This window comes from Gopherus flavomarginatus, chromosome 11, assembly GCF_025201925.1.
Source record: "Gopherus flavomarginatus isolate rGopFla2 chromosome 11, rGopFla2.mat.asm, whole genome shotgun sequence".
Classification (NCBI taxonomy): domain Eukaryota; kingdom Metazoa; phylum Chordata; order Testudines; family Testudinidae; genus Gopherus; species Gopherus flavomarginatus.
The window spans coordinates 34,087,589-34,100,453 of NC_066627.1; the positions used below are offsets into that span (position 1 = coordinate 34,087,589).

At 45.1% G+C, this 12,865-nt stretch overlaps 1 protein-coding gene across 5 annotated transcripts in view; it reads left to right on the forward strand.

Moving 5' to 3' along the window:
• EYA2 (EYA transcriptional coactivator and phosphatase 2) overlaps nucleotides 1-12,865 on the forward strand; it is a 155,366-nt gene that overhangs the window by 27,240 nt on the left and 115,261 nt on the right. Inside the window, exon 1 of one of the 5 annotated variants that reach the window (XM_050917374.1) lies at nucleotides 9,312-9,441. The exons of the other annotated variants lie outside the window; for them this stretch is intronic. The gene's annotated coding sequence lies outside the window, so the exon portion shown is untranslated. Of the gene's footprint in view, nucleotides 1-9,311; nucleotides 9,442-12,865 lie in introns of those variants that run through there. 5 annotated transcript variants of the gene reach the window in all.

The following is a 12,865-nucleotide window of genomic DNA, read 5'->3' on the forward strand; positions in this document are numbered from 1 at the left end:
TACATCTAAAATTTTGCAGCGCTGGTTGTTACAGCTGTATTAGTACAGCTGTATAGGGCCAGCGCTGCAGAGTGGCCACACTTACAGCAACCAGCGCTGCAAGTGGTGTTAGATGTGGCCACACTGCAGCGCTGTTGGGCGGCTTCAAGGGGTTTCGGGGAACGCGAGAGCAAACCGGGAAAGGAGACCAGCTTCGCCGCGGTTTGCTCTCGCGTTCCGCGAACCACCCTGCAAACCGCAGGGAAGGAGACCTGCTTGCTCGGGTTCGGGGAACGCGAGAGCAAACCGGGGAAGGAGACCAGCTTCGCCGCGGTTTGCTCTCGCGTTCCGCGAACCACCCTGCAAACCGCAGGGAAGGAGACCTGCTTGTTCGGGGAACGCGAGAGCAAACCGCGGCGAAGCTGGTCTCCTTCCCCGGTTTGCTCTCGCGTTCCCGGAACCACCCTGCAAACCGCAGGGAAGGAGACCTGCTTGCTCGGGGTTCAGGGAACGCGAGAGCAAGCCGGGGAAGGAGACCAGCTTGATTACCAGAGGCTTCCTCAGGTATGCTGGGATACCTGCTTATTCCACGGAGGTCAAGAAAAGCGCTGGTAAGTGTCTATACTTGATTACCAGCGCTGGATCACCAGCGCTGGATCCTCTACACCCGAGACAAAACGGGAGTACGGCCAGCGCTGCAAACAGGGAGTTGCAGCGCTGATGGTGCCCTGCAGATGTGTACACCTCCTAAGTTGCAGCGCTGTAACTCCCTCACCAGCGCTGCAACTTTCTGATGTAGACAAGCCCTAAGATTGAATTACTCACCCGTCCAGACGGCGCGGGATCGATGTCCGCGGCTCTCCGTGTCGATTCCGGAACTCCGTTGGGGTTGATGGAGTTCCGGAATCGATATAAGCGTGCTCGGGGATCGATATATCGCGTCTAGATTAGACGCGATATATCGATCCCCGAGCAATCGATTTTAACCCGCCGATACGGCGGGGTAGTCTGGACGAGGGCATCCTTGCATGATGCTTGCAGATGGACTAGTTATATGGTGACTGTTTCAGTTTACAGGTGTCAAATGTTAGTAGCCAAAAGAGATGGTTATTTAGTTCTTTTCCCAGTAGTGATCAGGTGCTACATTGCAAGTGGAACAAAACCTAGGTGAGAGAAAGAAATCTAATGAGTTGGAGTTGGCATTTTATTTGTTTATTGCCATGTATAATCCCTATGATTGCCTCTTTTTGTTCTGTCAGATTGTTACTCAACCATCAACACTGCACATGTCTTGGAGAACTTGCTTCAAGACAGTGATGCCATAGATCAAAAATTTGAGATTTAAGTCTAGGGAAAGTTACCTTCTTAGTGGCACATGGTACAGACTTCCCCTCATAATAGCCAAGGAGAAGTTAGTTTGCATTTATCTATTCATTCTCATTTCCTACTGAATATAGAGGATGAAGCTTTTTCTGAAATAATTTGACTGGATACTAGAGAGCTGCCTTTTTGCTGTACTTGCAAAGAGTTTTCTTGAATTGCAACTACTTTGGAGTCTTGTGAATGAAGCTGTCTCTTTGGGATTTTGAATCCCTTCAGCCTTGTGTTTGCAAGTGATGACTGACTCCAGTTGATCCGGCATTGGATCCCTGACAGGTAAGCTACAGGAGGCCTCACAGGTGATGAGCTTCATTGCCAAAGACTATGCTGAAAGCTGAAACAGCATTTCCAAGGATAGCTGTTTCATTGATTGGTAGTTGAGGGAGGGAGGGGAAATGTTTGAGGAACCAGAAATGGGCTTTGAGATGAGGATTCTTTCATTGTAGCTGTAAATGTGTCCTCTAAAGCAGGGGGTCTCAACTTTTCTTTCTGGGCTCCCAAAAACATGCTATAAAAACTCCATGGCTCACCTGTGCCACAACAACTGTTTTTCTGCATGTAAAAGCCAGGGCCAGCATTAGGGGATAGCAAGTAGGGCAATTGCCTAGGGCCCCATACAAAGCTAAATTACTCAGACTTTAGCTTCGGCCCCAGGTGGCAGCGCTCAGGGCCCCCAGATTCAGCTTTGCACAGTGGGGCTTTGGCTTTCTGCCCTGGGTCCCAGTGAGTCTAATGCCAGCCCTGTGTAGTGGACCCCCTGAAACCTGCTTGCAGGCCCCCAGCCCCCTGCTTGAGAACTGCTGCTCTAAAAGGTAATAATCATTTATAGTCGTTATTGGAAATTTTGCACATGACTAGATCTGACAGTTTTGCTTTGCAAGTTTATTAGAGCCAAAGGAAGGAGTTGGGATGCATATACTAGCTGATTTAAGTCAGTTTGTTTAAAACGAATAAGTTCTGCCTGCCCATGGAAATGCCCTGCAAGTATGTGCCAATGCATGTTAAGGAGGTTTTATTGTGCTTGTGTATTCCTACAAGCAATGGCTGCCTGCACGGATTATTCCTGTAACAAGTACAAACAAAACAGTGAGGGTTTCATAGTTACTGTTGAGGATCAGACAGACATATGCATGAGCCTCAATACCTAGGGCCTGCTTTGGAATGTGCCTGCAAGGCTCTGCTACTCTGGCTTTGGTGGTAGCCCAGATTCAGGGTGGAAAACCTTCTGTACCACAGGCCCTCATTTCTGACTTGTGCCCATCTTCACCAGGCAACCAGAATTTGAGCCCTTAGGAGCCAACATGGGAATTTGGGATAGAATATAGAGCTGTCATTCTGGAGGTCCTGGTGCAAATGTACAACAGATTAGTAGTGAATGAAAGTTATCAGATGGCAGTCTGGTTGTGTGAAATAAACTGGTGGCATCAGTCCTGTCCCAAGCAGATGTCCACATCACAAAAACCACCAACCCACTTCCCTGCAATGAGCAAGGAAAATAACTGGAGAGCAGTGAAAAAACACTGAGAGCAGACCGGAAGACTTGCACTGTTGTCAGTCATAAAGATGTTATATGGATTTTTAAAAGAACATCAGTCTCCATTGGTTCAGCACCATCTATCCGTACAAAATTCCCTTGTAAAGAACCCCTGAAAAGAAAGACTAATTCAGACCTGTGCATTCTCTCTTTGTTCCATACAAATCTGTATTTTCTTTGAGTAAACCCAATCCACTGTGAATTGTGATTCTGCACAAAGGTTTGGTTGGCTAACAGCCAGCTAGAGGCTTACTGTAGGTTCAGTTTGGTGTGGAAGTGAAAGTGAATACCTGCTGCCAAAAGGATGGTTTTCTTATGCGCTGGACTTCACTAGTGACCTGTATTATGGTAACACCTTTTGTCAGAGAAACCTAGCAGCTAGTAATAAAATTCCTTAGGCTAAGTGGCTAAACTGCCAGCACCTTGTTTGTTACTGTAATTGAGAGCTGTAGCCTCTTCAAACATCATTTTAGTTACGGCTTTGCATTCTATTTGTAAGATGCATTTTTGGCCTTTTGCATGGGGAAAGGTGGAAAAGGAATAAGAAGGCTAATTAAACTATTTAAATGCAATTCTTACAGAAAAGAACCAGTTCAGGTGTTTGTATCCCTGCAATCTTTGGTACGTGATTCAGATGCTGTTTGCTTTTGTTTAGTAATACCACCTTCTGGAAGTACCATTCTTTATCTGAACTGACTTTACAAAGAGGAATAGGCTCATTTGTGTGTACTGTGTCTGGAATATTTGTTGTTGGTTTTTCTAGTTTTGTCCTCTCCTTTTTGGGTCTTGCTGAGCTTTGGCATTTATCAGTGGTTGGGGCAGTAGTGTCACTGCAGACTGTGCCCCAGGAGCTCGCTAGTTGACAACACTACCATCAGTAATCAGTCCGTTGAAACCTTTCCTGGGTATGAGGAGAATGAATTTAAAGCTCACTGCTTCCTGATTCTGCTCTCACCAACACCAACTTAAGGCCATGTCTACACTGCCATTTATATTGGTATAACTTATATCGCCTGGGGATGTGAAAAAAACACGCCCGTGAGCAACATAAGTTACACTGACATAACTGGCAGTATGCATAGTGCTATGTTCATAGAATATCAGGGTTGGAAGGGACCTCAGGAGGTCATTTAGTCCTACCCCTGGCTCAAAGCAGAACCAATCCCTAGACAGATTTTTGGATGGGAGAGCCCTCTCCTGTTGGCATAGAACATCGGTACAGCTGTGCTGCCATAAGGTCTCTAATGAAGACATAGCCAATGAAATAATTTGTTTGGCTGCTTCTCCAAAAACTGATGTGAGATCAGTACAAGACCCATCGGAGGCGCAGTGTGAATCAAACTGCTTCTGGTGAGTCACTATGGGAGGAACAGCAGGAGGGGAGCTATTGATCTAATGGAGCTCTCCCTCCACCCCAAACACACAGTTGTGTTATGCTCTACTTGTCTCTGCTTACACACCATGTGCTCATTTACAAAGGAAAAAATAGTGCATTGTTTTCTCACCTCCCAGTATGGATCAAAGCAATCCCATTGCAATGCCAGGTGACCATCACCCCACTCATGCTCCAGAATTCTGCCACAGAAAATACCGGCACTAATAAATATTTATTTTTGCAGGGCTACATATTCTAGACAAGACATTCACTTAGGTAATGAGGTTCTGATTTTAAAATAAGAATTAGAATAAAGGATGGAACCTCATGATTAGGGCTGCAGGCTTGTCATGATGATGAAAAAGTCATGGATACTGTGACTTCCATTCCTGAATGCTCTAGGTGGGTCACCTGACTGGCCTGGTGAACAGGGGAGACTCCTGTGGGAGAGGGGGTTGGAGAGCAAGCCCACCATGCACTCATCCCACAGTGGCAGCTCCTATGTCTCATGTGTCTGAGTCTGGCTTCCTACTCCAGGTGTTGTAATGTTGCTCAGGTTTGGCTCTGCCAACCCTCTGTGGGGCACAGGAGCCATCGCTGACAATGCTCAGGTGAGTGCAGGGCAGGCTTGTTCTCAACCCTGGGACCGAGCAACCCCATCCTGCCCACCCCAAGAGTCTCCCTTTCTCACTGAGCTGGGATTAGAGTTGCGGTAATGGAGTGGAGGGTGTTGCTGTGGGTGGTCACTGCCCCCTTAGCAGGGCGAGGAGGTGGTGGCAGTGGAGCAGGATGACAACGGTCTACTAGGATTTTGAAGAATTGAATGTCTTTGTCCGGGCATTTTGTGTTCAAGTCGAAAGTCATGGAGCAGTCATTAAACCTGTGACTTTTACTAAAGTTACCATGGCTGCTCCATGATTTTGATAAAAATGCCATGACAAATCTGCAGCCCGGCTGAATTTCCTGTGAAATTGCAAGCTGATATGCATGCATAGTTGCCAGTATTGCATGCCCAAACTGTGTGTGCAAATGGACAGCTAAAGACTCAGCATTAATTTGTGCACACAATTCCACTCAAGTGTGCAAATTAGGCAAACAGTTTTTGCATATATGGTTCTAATTAATCTCAACAATTTTGAGCTAGGTCATATGCAAATTGAGGAAGAAGTGATTAAATGATTTATACAAGGCCAGTGAGTTGGTGCAGAGCTGCGCATAGAACCCTGGAGTTGTTCTGCCTTAGACTTCTCTGCTGTAACCTCTAGATAACGTGTCCCTCCCTTGGTTTTTGATAACCAAGTAGTGTTCTGTCTGGCCCAGGATATGAAGACCACAGGGAGGATATATATATATTTTTTTTAAATAAAGAAAAGAGGGTGGTGCACTCTCCAGCTCAAAGACCACATGCTCTCTTCAAATAAATAAGAATGGTTGTGGCAGAGAAATGTTGGAGGTTCTTAGTGTGGATTTATTAAAAGTTTAAACATTTCTCCACAGTATTCAGCTGAATCCAAACTGCTGCCCTGACTCAAAGCCAGTACAAAAGATACTGAGAAATAATCACTTTGAATTTCAAGAAACACTAGGAGATGAATACGTCCTTGCTCACTTACTGTAAAAGTTACATTTTGGTCTCAGTATTAGATATATTGAGAGTGGACTTCATGGGTCTTAGTGAAGATCAAAACAATGAAAGCAAATTTGAATAGCTTCAGGGCTTGCCATTCAAGGACAGATTAACTTTAGTTCCAGGACTTGCACTCTGAGAGAGCTGCTGAGTTATTTAATAGTATATACACCTCTACCCCGATATAACGTGACCCGATATAACACAAACTTGGATATAACGCAGTAAAGCAGCGCTTTGGGGGATGGGCTGTGCACTCTGGCGGATCAAAGCAAGTTCAATATAACAAGGTTTCACCTATAACGTGGTAAGATTTTTTGGCTCCTGAGGACAGCGTTATATCAGGGTAGAGGTGTAGTACCAACTGTATCCAAATTCATCTTGATGGCCATTGCTATGAAATAGCATACAAAGCTTTGTCCACTAGGGTCATTACTAAGGATATTCAGAGCAGGGAGAGAATGAAAGGTAAGGCAATAGGTCTGTCTAGTTTGAATGGACATGATAGCAGATTTTCTAAGCACTAAATCCATGATTCACCACAGAACAGTATACATTTTTGTGCACTCAATATTACAGTAATCCTTAACACTAAAACAGTAATTTCATCCAAAAAATTTACAAAGACGGGTGGAAGATTATGCCCATTTTACAGGCAGGGAAATAGAGGCACAGAGAGGCTAAATGACTTGACCAAGGTTACACAGCAAGTCATCTGCAGAACCAGGACAGGGGTCCAGGTTTCTTGACTCCCAGTGGAATGGGCTTCTTTAGTCTTGCAGAAATGGGAGGAAAGAATCCTTCCCAACAAAGGTCAAACAGTCTCCAGGAGAATCACCTGCCTGCCATACTATTCTCAAATTATGAAAAGGACCTTACCTTCTACTGCTCCCATGAACATACTTAATCGACAATTACTCAATGCACTTGAACCACAAATTCTGATTTAGTGATGCTTTAACAAAGACCACAGCAAGGAAACCACAGAGGGAAAGAAAAATCAGACTATTAACAGAAAATAAGCAATTAGGAGAACCAACTTTTGGGAGCTAGGGGTTTATACTCCTTGCTATTCCATAATATATTAATGGACTGCCACAATTTCTTCACATGAAGAACTGAGGGATGGGTAAGATGCATAAATTTCTGACTCCTATGCTGAGTCAGAACAGTACAGGGTCTTCAGACACACTATTAAAATGCAGTAGATTGTACTTGCTGTCTTTGAATGTAACTCAGTTTTAAAGGCACTACCATGTCTGGCATTCCTTGATATACAGGACATCACCTACAGCATGGCCTGTAAGACTAGCATTAGCCAAAGTAGAGTATTAGTAGAGTATTAGTAAGTGTAATGGTACATCTTATTCCTCTGGAACAGTGATGAATCCACTGCCTCAGATTGCCCTTCAGGATGGTCTTCCCCAGGCTGGTAGGACGACTCAGCCCTCTCACCAAACTAAAGTCCTCCTGTGACAGGGTTGGGGATGTCCCCGTCCAGTGCTGGGGAAGTGCGCCCCATCACACTCCTAAACCCCAGTCAATATTCTTGCCCTTCTTAGCAGGGGAGTGCGGACCAATGGCCAGAGTCAACAAATTGGTCCCCCTGTTGGCAAGGCAGTAAGGCCCAGTGGCTATAGTCAGTGTTAGGCCCAGTGAGACAGGGCAATGCAGCCCAATGGCCTGCATCAATAGATTCACCCCTCTTTGCGGGGTAGCATAACTTAGTAGCTACAATCAGTACAATCACCCCTTGGAGACAGGGCAATAAGGTTTAGTGGGCAGAACAGGGCAACCTGCTCTCCAACCGCGCTCCCCAGCAGGAGCAGCGGGTGGGTGGAATGGGTCAGGGCATGGAGGTGCTTATTTTTCTGGGCCACCCCAATTGGCCGGGGCCCCTGGGCATGAGCTCCATCGGTCCAGTGGCCAGTCCACCGCTGAACATGCCAAATCACTAGCATTCGTGATTTGTCCCAGTAAGCACCAAGAGCAGGAACTGTATCTGGAGAGATTATCTATCCTAGCATTTTCCCCTAAAATAACTCACCATTACTACCCCTAGCAGGTCTGCTCCACCAGTGGGAGCAATGGTGGGAGCACAGACCAGCCACAGATGTCTTAAAGCACATCTAGACAAATGGGCTGAGATCTTCAAAGAATCTGAAGGGAGTTTTTTCCTCAGCTCCCACTGAAATTCCCTTTGACTCCTTTGAAAATCTCAGCCATGCTGGTTAAAATGCTGGCAGCAGCCTATCTGTACTACTGCTTGGTATGTCACTGACTTTCTTTAACACATTTATTTAACATTCAATATATTTATGCCATGGTTTTCTATAACTTCTACTATGTAAGATCTGCCATCCTTAATTTCACTAAAGCAATTTGACAGACACTGTATCAAGGATTATTCAAAACAAAATGATATTTGCATTTCTGTAGCACCTTTCATCCAAGAATCCTTAAGTGCTTAACAAACAAGTAACCATTCCAGCATCCCTGTAATTCAGGGAGATATTACCTCCATTTCATAGAAGAGGAAACTGAAGTACAGAAAGGTGATGTGACTTAGCCAGGGTCACACAGAGAGCCTGTGTCAGAATCTACTTGTCTTGAAGCCCATTTATTCACTTTAGCAACAATTGCGCTCCTTCGTCAAGCTGTATTGTGTGAATGGGAAAAAGTTGTCCAGCATTGTTCCTGAGAAGCACTCAGCTGTTTTCTGCAATAATTACTGAGTATGCTTCTTAAGCAGCTGCTCTGTATTGGACTGACTGCATGTACCACACCTTCCCCAATGTTGCTGCAGCAATTACTTGTGTTTATTAAACAGCATGGTAAATAGATCTATAGAAGCAGGGTAGATTGCAAGAACACAAATGAAGCTGCCTTGAATTAGGTTAAAGATACGCTGCAGCCTTTGGGGGACTGTGGCTCTTTCTTTATTTTTATTTGTACTAGAGTGGTAACTAGAGGCCCCAGCTGAAATCGGGGCTGCTTGTGCACATACCTGTGTAAGAGATGGTGCTTGTCCAAGGGATCTACAATCCAAATAAACAAGACACACGAGAAGAAAGGATAATAGAGGTGAAGAACTTGTCCACTATCCTGTGGCTAATCAATGGCATAGTAGGGAATAGAATGCAGGTTTCCTGGGTCCTAGTCTAGTGCATGATCCACTGGACTACACTGCTTCTCAGTGTAGACTATTATATACTCTCTCTTGTATAAGAATAAACCTGTCTTGTGTTTAGTTGTGAACACCTCCCTTTCTCACATGCATTCTTTTCTGTGGGTTGATGAACAGAGGTGCTCTCTATTTTGAGCAACTGTGTTTTGCTGCTTTCCTTTTTCAGTGCAAACTTCCATGGGAAATCTGCATAAATGATGCATCATGAACATGTGAATCAAGAGTTGTTCCTTTGGAGCTGGCTGGTATGAATGTTTATGGGTAACTCATGCACATTCAAACCCACAACAAACCTAAGCTATCACCTGAGAAGAAAGGCAGCCCTCAACACTCCCTGCAGCGGGCCTCCCCTCCCCAAGGTAAAACATTTTGACACCAAACTTCCTGGAAAATGTTTCACTTTGACATTTGTTCCACTCAATGGCCCAAGTTTCAGTGAGTTACACATTCTTAATTCTTCTTGGTGCTCAGAAACCAGCCAGCCAGGGCTGGTGCAAGGATGTTTCGCACCCTAGGCAAAACTTCCACCTTGCACCACCCCCCACCGCACCCCTGCCCTGAGGTGCCCCCCCGTGGCAGCTCCCCCCCTCTGCCCTCCTCCCTGAGGCATGCCCCCCACCCCAGCTCACCCCTGCTCCGCGCATGAGCACAAGCACCCCAAGCACACCATCGCTGCTTCACTTCTCCCTCCTCCCAGGCTTGTGGCGCCAATCAGCTTAGATGCCGCAAGCCTGTTTGGTGGGAGAAGTGAAGCAGCCACAGCGTGCTCGGGGAGGAGGCGGGACGGGTGAGCTGTGGCGGGGAGTTCCCCTGCGTGTCATCCCCCCCGACTTGCTGCAGATGGCCCTCCCCGCGTTTCCCTGCCCCAGCTCCCTCCGCCTAAATGCCGGTGGCGACCAGGGCGGCCGAAGATCCAGCCGCCGCGGTCACTGCCGAAGAAAATGGTGCCTCCCCAAATTCCAGCGCCTAGGCAACCGCGTGGTCGCCTAAATGGTTGCACCGGCCCTGCATCCAGCCCCGCCCCCTCTCCTCCTACCCTCAATTGCCAAAGTAGCCAAAGGAAAACGGAAATTGTACTGCTACTATTCTGTTTGCAAACAAAAACTCAGACCCCCTGGAAGGAGCACACATCTGGAAATGGGTTCTCTCTGTACAAATAATGTGCCTAAATTCCCAAAAATGAAAAGGCTGCTCCATCCATCTCCAACTCTTCAGTTTTGGTGACAAAATAAAAGCTCCTTGACGAGGGGCATAAAGCTTTTTGCGGCAAACCTAAAGGGACAAGGCATCAGTGTAGAGGCTGCCATTGCTGTATCACCTTAACTGGCCTCTTCCAGTATCCCACAATGCTTGCCGTGACTGCTCTATTCACTGTTTTGAACTGGGCTGCCCTGCATGCCTGCTACACTGGCATGCATCCCTCCCATTTCAAAGCTCTGGAAAATTCTGACAGTTAAACATGCTGTTCAGCTCCGACAACAAAGAGCAAATCATTAATGTGGAGTGGTGCTGTCTCCTGCACTCTCAACACAGAGGCAGGCAGGAGCTGTCTGAACTTAGAGACATGTCAACACACTCACTCCCCCAACACACACTTCCCCCTCTCTCGTGCTTCCTGTCAAACACTCTCTCTCCCCTACCCCTCCACACTTCAGTTGAAAAGCAACTAGCAATCTAGTAGGATTCCCATGGAAGGATGGGATTGAGAAACCTGCATCATGTGATGCTTTACCTGCCCCATGAGGCATTGCAAACCCTTCCCAAAGCACCCGGCAGCCAGCTGCACAGTGGGATAGCTACCCACAGTGCACTGCTCTCTGTGTCGACGCAAGAGCTGCTATTGTGGATGCACTCTGCTGACACAAGGAGCATAGTGTGGACGTGCAACAGCAATTTAATTGAAGTGTTTTAATTAAAGCAGAATAACTTCTGCAACAACAGTCTACAATGTAGACAAGGCCAAAGTAAAACCTTAGTATCTGTGAAGGTAGAAATGTTTACTTTCTGTTTGAAAACAAGTTCAGTGGCTGGGAAGGTTTGAAATGTTGACAAAAAAAGGTTTGAAAACTTTAGCAGAATATTTTCCCATTTTCTGCTCCTCTCTGTCAATAGCTTTTAAGCCTGGTTTACACTTACAAGTTTTACCAGTATAACTGTTTCAGTTAGGGGGTCTAATTATTTCAATTTAAAAAAAAATAAAAAGTCATACCAGTAAAAGCCATAGTGCGGACACAGTTATGCTGGTATAAAGGTAATTTATGCAAGCATAGTTTATTCCTATGCCTTGTATGGGAATAACTATACTGGCATAAAACACCTTTGTAGTGACACAACTGCATCCACACTAGGGAGTTGCAATGCTTTAACTATTGTTGTTAAAGTGATACAACTTGTGCATAGGCAAGACATTAGTTTTCCATAGAGTCTAATAGGTGAGAGAACTTTCTCTTTCAACAGTCTTTGAATTAGAAGGTCCTCTGCATATGGGAATACAGCGTTGCCATAGATGATTCTTTCTACTGTCCACTCCCACAAGTGAAACAGACCTGATCTTTCTGAAAGAGCAGAAGCTCTTCATGGGATGGGGTTTTTGTCCTACTTTGAATTTTGCATCCCAGTGAAGTCTATGACCACTTAAACTATGAAGATCTGGTAGCTGGATTAGCCTCTCAAAGTATTATTCACCTTCTAATATTATTAAATACTAGATAAAATAGTAATGATATAAGAGTAACGGATGATTTTTTTGGATGAAATCCTTCGCAGATTGACACAGCATGAGATGGAGTACTTTGGTGCATGTGTCAGTGTTGCCACTTCTCAAGGTATTTTGCAAATCTCATGGTACTTGCTGTTTTTCTTAATGCACTAACTCTTGGAGTCATGCTATTTTCTGAGATTTGAGGAGTTTTATTGTAAATAAGTATGTGGAGAAACAAGATAACATGAACCTTAACGACTAAAAAACCAGAAGGAAGATAGTCCAAAATTTTATTTATTTTTTATTTTAAATCTCATGATTTTTGAGTGCTTGAGGTTGGATGCAGTGTTTTGGTGCACATATGGAGAACAGGCTATTTGAAGACAGAGCCTCCATGTGAGTGTCTGAGGAGAATGTTATCCTTGTTTTGAAGAACTCCAAGCATCCACCTCCCTGTGTATCCTTGCAGTTGTGCCTTTATTATGTTGCATTGTGACATCCAGTGTTTAAAATGCTGTTAGTGTTATGCACTGCAGTGCAGCATTTCACATTTTAAAAGAAACACTTTTTTTTTTTTTGCTTTCAAACCACACTTTTTTGTTTGTTTTCATTTCAAGTCTAGTCTCTTTCAAGTGGTACTTCACTATGCTCAGTGGGAGAACAAAGCCCTAGGATCAGCTCTGCTCTTACTTCCAAGTTACCTTTCAAATCTCAGACTGTGTCTCCTAAGGGAATTTTCCCGGTACTTCATAACAAACATTCACAGTTGGCTGGGTTGGCTTGTTTGTTTTATATGCACTAAATTTTCTTGGGAAGTTTAGTCCCAAGCATACCTTGGATTAATCAACCAGAAAGTGCTGATGCATCCTCTGGTCTATCTTCCTCCAGTCTCTTTCACATGTTAATTGCAGGAAGTGTACAGAGGACCATTGCCCAGTTATGGCCTCTGTTAATTAATGGCCACCCCCCTTTTGCTCTGTCTGACCACAAGGCAGGTGTGGGGATTGAGAGTCTGAGGGCTGGTCCACACTACGGGGGGAAATTGATCTTAGATACGCAACTTCAGCTACGTGAATAACGTA